We start from the raw sequence: 7,011 nt of genomic DNA, 5'->3' as shown, positions 1-7,011 counted from the left end.
TGTGTAAGCCTGTGCTGTAAAAAGCCTGGGGTTCTATAAACTATTGAAATCATCAGAAAAAAAAAACTGAAATGTAGAGATGTCAGGCAATTGAAAGGAATTACTCTGGGCATCTCTCTCCTAGGTTTCATTTTGCCAATGTGCTCCCCTCGCTTGTATATTAGCAGTGGGAGGAAAAGTAAAAGGGATACCATTTGGGTTATGTGCTCATCTCGCTTACATAAGAGTTTCTCTCTTTTCTCGGCGGTTTTAATTTGGCAACAGAGTCGCTTTTTTTCTTCTCTTTAATTTGGGGCCACTTTGCCGACTCTCTGAGCTTCATGCTGTAATAACCTCGCACTTCCGGGCCAGTCAGACAGACACACACACTTCCATGTGACGTGTAGACGTTTAGTTTTCTGTTTCCCCGACTCCACCTCTCACTTCCGGGCAGACAGACACACACACTTTGACGCTTAGACATTTATATATAAGATTGATTTCCTGCAGCCCTTGGCCGTAAGTACAAATGGCCAGAAATCAGTCAGCCATAAATTGTCACACTACTGTGCAAAGCTTTTATTAATATTTTTTTCTGTTGTTGCTACTTTGTAAATTTTAATATAGGTTTATCTTGGGTTCATTCTTCTTCCAAACCTGCTTATTTCAATAAAGGATGTTTGGGGAATTAGAGCCTGTCCAGGTGCCATTTTTCTCAAACCAGAAACAGTGCCAGTCCATCACTGGACACACTGCACACTTCCTCACTCACACCCAGTGCAGAATCAACAATTGACCTGTGTAAAATAATACAAGGGATACAGATAAAGAGATTTGGTACCATCTTGGTGGCCTTGTATAATTTGAAAGGTTTGAGGAAAATAAACACGCAGTTAATTGTAGAGATGTCTTTGCAGACACAAGTTTGAAACAGAACTGAAGCAGGCAGGTGGTTTTCCAGGTTATGAAAATCGAAGGTAGGAAGAGGCGAGTCCAGGACGATGGACACCAGAGATGTAATCAGTGATGGAAGCCATAGACATAGAATTACTAGACGGTGCATGACCAGCAGCATCGTACGTCAACGTTGCCACCATATTGCGAGTGGCACTGCTGTGGTGTGAAGTAATGGATAAAGATGCCTCACGCATGTGTTGCTTGGGATTGTACAAAACCGCTGTACGCTCCAAACCAGATCCCGGGGGATTACATTTCATAGGTAAGGCTGAACAATTGTTTTGGTTATATTTGGCCATTAGAAAATCCCGTTTTATAGTCTTAACTTTAGCTACGCCAGGCAAAGCTAGCAAAGCTATGCATTTATGTCCTCAAGTGAGCCTCCAAACAATGTTTTGGCTAAACGTATTTAGTCACTAACTATGTAGATTGTTGTTAGCTGTTAACATTTCTCAAACTTTGAAGGTTCCCCAAAGAAATCCACCTCAGGAAGCAGTTGGAGGTAGCCCTTAGACGGGATTTTGAGAAAGCTGTCCTGTGATGTGTGCCATGCTAGTTTGGTTACAGATGCTGTACCGGCATCATATGATCAAAGCTACCACTTGCTTTGAAGGTACAGTCGAGGTGGTCAAAGTAGCTGAGCATGTTATCCGACAGTCGACATTAGGGCAAGCTGTCAGTGTATTTTTGATCAATCAGTTTGTTCGGGCTGAAATTGGTTCAGATGATGAGCACATCGAGGAAACAGTTTGAAATTGACAACCATCATTTCATGCTCATGTCTTTGGTTGTGTCTGTCTTCCACAAACTAAGGCTGCATCATATTTCCAGACTGAATACTCTCAAATTACAGAGTGGCAACACACGGAAAAAGCTATGTAAGACCGTTCTGTTTCAAGGATTTTAGATCCTATCCTGTATATATTTAAGTAACCACATTGTGTGTGTGTGGGAGAGAGAGTTTGAGAGAGGAATGAGTAAAATGTTTTCAGAAATTATTAAGTTAATTTGTATACAATAAAATTGTTTATTTTTGTCATTGAAAAGAAAGACCAGACTGCCAGTTGCAGTCTTACTATTTTGACTTTCTGACATTGGTCAAGTTTTTGTGTCAATAATAATAATTATAATAATAATAATACATTTTATTTAATAGGTGCCTTTCTTAGCACTCAAGGTAAACCTTACAATAAAATTAAACAACATTAGTAAAATTAAAACAAGAGAATGATCAATTAAACAGCAATAATTAGCAAACAAACAAAGATACCTGGCAGTAACAGTGCAAAATTCACAATTGGTATGCCAGTTTAAAAAGATAAGTTTTGAGGGCAGTTTTAAAATGTGTTATTGAATTGAACTGACGTACATGAGACAGAAGAGAATTCCCGAGTTGAGGAGCACTATGAGAGACGCTCGAGCTCCTATGGCACAGAGTCTGATGTGTGGTACAGAAAGTAGAACTGCAGATGAGGATGTGAGAGAGCGAGAGGAGTGTCAGTCTGTAGGAGATCAGTGAGGCTGTGGAGAGCTTTAAATGTTCAGAGCGGTATTTAGTATTGTATTCTGTAGTTAACAGGGAGCCAGTGAAGTTGAGAGAGAATAGGTGTAGTATGTTCAGTGGATTTGGAACAGCAGGTTATTATCCTGGCAGCAGAATTTTGAAAAAAAAAAAATGGTAAAATGGCCTGTATTTGATATAGCGCCTAACTAGAGCTCAAGAACCCCCCTAGGCGCTTTACAACACAACAGTCATTCACCCATTCACACACACATTCATACGCTGGTGATGATAAGAAGAAGTTTTAAGCGATGGATACGTTTTTGTGGGATGCCAGATAGAATAGCATTACAGTAATCTATACGTGAGGTGACTCGGGCATTAACCAATACTTTAGTACTGTGTTGCATAAGAACAGGACGAAGTCTAGGAATGTTTCGGAGATGGAAGAAGGCAGTCCGAGAAATGTTACTTATACGGGAGGAATTATTTAATAATAATAATAATTATTATTATTATTATTTAATAATTGCCATTTTTAGTGTATAAATGGATATAAATAATTGCATTTAAACGATTCACCAAAATCTGTTGTATGTAAGCGATACTGTTTAAAACGTTACTGTTTTTTCATCAGAAAACCCGATTTCCTCGTCTACCTGTATTAATTTAAATGGCACTTTTGCCCCTTGCAGTGTGGCGGACGCGCTGACATATCGTGTGTCGACTAGGCAACACAGTGAATGCGGGGTCTACTTATATATGTCTATGATGAAAGGGCTGTTTGTGGAGGGGAGGGTGAAAGAGAGAAAGAATCAGAAAACAGCGCCAACCCATGGCTCGGATGGTAACTACATTTGCTAGAGCCCTTAGACTGCTTCCCATGCACACACATTTGACATGTATTTCTTTGAGAACTGGGAGGAAATGGGTGTCCTCAGAGATAATCAAGGCAGAGCTCCACACTGCTTAGATGTCTACCTAGAACTCTGCTGTGGTCACAACCAGCAGGCATAATAATTCTTTGCATTTATATAGCACTTTTCTCACTACTCAAAGCGCTCAGCAATTGCAGGTTAAGAGCCTAACAGAGCAGAGTCTCTTTTGGCATTTATGGGATTCGAATCAGCAACCGTCCGATTGCCAGTGCAGATCCCTAGCCTCAGAGCCACCACTCTGCCTGAGAATAAGGCATTTAAAAATGAGCAGAGAGACTTTTTTTGGTGGCACAATCTGTACTGCTGAGTTTGATAAATTTATGCAACAAAATGAAGGCCAAAATCCAACAGACCCTACCATTAGCCTAAATAGTAAGCTAAGCATCAGCGGCATGTAGAGCTTACAAGAGCTTGCTTCACTCACCTGACCATGTGCAGCCAACAGAGGCACCTGCTTAATTTTGCCAAATGCATTAATGTGTGCAAAATCATACAGCTTTTTATTCCAGTTCATCTTATCACTGGTATGATAAGAAAGTGATTAAGAGCACTTATGTTTAACTATGGATGGTGACCCCTGAAACAGAAGGGGCTTCAGGTTGATCAGTTTCACTCAGATTGTTGCACAAGATCTAATTGTTCTAGCAAGTTGGAGTGAAATAGAAATGGACCCTGTAGGTGACACTTCTGTCCATTATTACCCACCTAACCTTCTTAACCCCCCAAATTCCACCATCCACCCCAAACCTCACAAGTTTGCCTTCATTTTCTAAAAGTTTTTAGTAAGACGCAGAACTTTTTGATACGGTGACACAAAGCACTTCTCTCATTCCCCTTGTAGCCTTCTTTCTTCATTATGTGAAGCACTTTGAACTACATCATTTGTATAAAAATGTGCTACAGTATAGAAATAAATGTTGCTGTTGTTGTTGATGGTGATTGCAAAAGTATTTTTTAAAAATGTACACGGCCATCACGGTATAATTCAGGGTTACTTTTGGATACTCATTGGTAACCGGACAGCTGACACAAGATGACCAGAGCTGCCTCAGTGTGCAAACGGATGTGATTATTTAGGGAAGCAAGAAAACCGAAGAAAGAAATCATTCAGGTTCATTCACAAAAGCCTCAACAAGCCTTCTCTGTTGTTATAAGTTGCTCTTTCGAACAATTGTGAAAAGGGTGCCATGTGGCAGCCTCACAAATTGAGGGCAGAGAGCCCAGTGAAAGCAATTCAATCTTTTATTTCATCGTGTGTGGCACACACACACATTCTCTGAGAGCAGATAAACAAAGGCGAGAATAGGCCCATAAATTGCCCAGCTTGGACAATTTTGCATACCCACAAAATCTTCTCAGATTTTTTTTTACTTTTTTCTCAGCGTCTCCACATGCACAGCACTTGATTCATTTTTGTCCTGTCCGGTCAGCTCCATCCATACTCATGTTGCTTCTGAGTGAGGACCCCATTTTACGCTCCTTAGAGATGTCACATAACCACCTGCCAGAGGTTTCTTGACAGGGTTGCTTAGTGGTGCTGCCAGTTGCTGTCTCCAGCTGGCACTGAATCATTACCACAGTCTATTTTTATTACACAAAGGTAACGTTTTATTACACGGAGTGATCTACCAGTACTGCAGTTACATAGCTGTATTTAAATGATTACATTTTAGTATCTAGAATGAAAAGCAATGAGGAAAGATAAAAATATTCAGAATAAAAATCACTGTCAATAAATAGTATTAAGATATATAAGATAATCAATGCAGAGCTACATGTGAACTACTTTGGGATGTAGAAAACACCAACAGATGGTTTCACTTCATCATGTCCGAAAGAAGAATAATTGTGAATAATATTGAACAGTTGCTGTAAGGTCAGTATTTAGTTTTAGGCTTCTGGGAAGCTGAATGTAGAATATGTTTCTGCTGGCATCTATAATGTTATTAATTATACTGAATTGAGGGTTGCACGGTGGCGCAGTGGTAGTGCTGCTGCCTGGCAGTAAGGAGACTCCAATTCATGTCCCTGGTCCCCCCTGTGTAGAGTTTGCTTGTTCTCCCCGTATCTGAGTGGGTTTCTGCCAGAGACATGCAGGATAGGTGGATTGTCAAAAGCAATGTGTGTTTGCCGTGTTTGTGAGCATTTGCCCTGCGATGGACTAGCGCCCTGATCAGTATTTGTTCCTGTCTTGTGCCCTATGCTAGCTGGATAGGCACACCCTTGTGACCTTGTTTAGGACTCAGCTGGTCATAAAATGACCGACTGACTGAACTGAGGCTACAGACAGTGACAAAGGATATGCTCTGATAGGATCTGGAAATGAATCAAAGCTGAGGAACAGGAGGCGAATCATAACCGGGATAACAAAACAACTTTAGCCAGAATGCAAAACAAACTTGTAGTCAAAAAGAGCAAATGAAGATTCAGAATACCAAAAGAATGAGAAACGAAGCAAAGGTTTAGTTTTTTAACGAACTGAATCCAATCACAGTCAATGCTGGATTTATAGTGACACGCTAATTATATCAACTGTTTCGCTGTGCAGGGAAATTTACAGGCGTCAATAACAGAAACACAAGACGGCGACTCGGAAAATAACTGTTATAGTAATAATTATAACAATAATGAAATTTTCCCAAGAAACGTAAAAATTACAAAACGCTACCAGAAAGATGCTTTAAAAGGAAAATCTAAATTCTTCACAAGCAAAATTACTATTAACTCCACAAGGGAAAAGTAATACTTCACAGCAATAGTCATACTTATAGATTCTGTGCCAAAAGGTGGCCTGATAAATGCTATTTCATTTTATCTAAGTAATAGTTTCTTGTTCCACCATGATAATTTTACATCCTTTTGCCAATGTACCATTTGAACTTTCACATCAAGTAATTCTAGTGATGGAGTAATGGCTCAGCACTGTGGCCAGCAGATGGAGTTGGTGCAGTCCTTTCTTGGGTTTGTCATTGTATAGTAACAGATATTTTTAATAAAGTATAAGGAATACAACTTTTTTTTTTATTTTATTTTATTAAAAGCAAGTAACATTCAGTGCAAACAAGTCTAACTTACCAAAACTAAATTCAAATCAAGCCCCATCCAAAAGAAAGAGAGGAAGGTCAACAGCCAGAGTAAAACTTTAAGAGTAGAAAAGCAAGAGAATCCTCTTCTGCAATATGAGTGCTTATTCTACAGTATAATGTTATTAATTAGGTCCTGCCAGGTTTTAAAAGGGGTTTGAACAGACCCTCTAAGTGAGAATTTGATTTTTTTCCAGTTTCAAATAGTACTGTATATAACCGCAGTTACCCACTGACTTAAAAGAGGTGGGCAAGGATTCTTCCAGGAGCAAGATATGTCTGTGTGCCAATAATGTAGTAAAGGCAACTCCAGTTTGTCTGTCCTTCTCCACTTTAAGCCCATGTGGGAGTGCACCAAACACAGCTGTTAGTGGGTTAGGAGGCATTGTGACACCAAGGCTGTCTGAAAGGCATGCCCAGAATGATGTGAATTTGGCTCACGCCCGAAACATGTGGCCCAGTGAAGCTGGAGCTTGATTGCAACGTTCGCAGGTTGGATCTTGCCCTGGAAACATTTTTGACAAATTTAAATGAGGCAGAGGTGCTCGATAAA

The sequence above is a fragment of the Polypterus senegalus genome, chromosome 12 (genome assembly GCF_016835505.1).
Source record: "Polypterus senegalus isolate Bchr_013 chromosome 12, ASM1683550v1, whole genome shotgun sequence".
Lineage (NCBI taxonomy): Eukaryota > Metazoa > Chordata > Cladistia > Polypteriformes > Polypteridae > Polypterus > Polypterus senegalus.
This window is presented reverse-complemented; position numbering follows the sequence as displayed.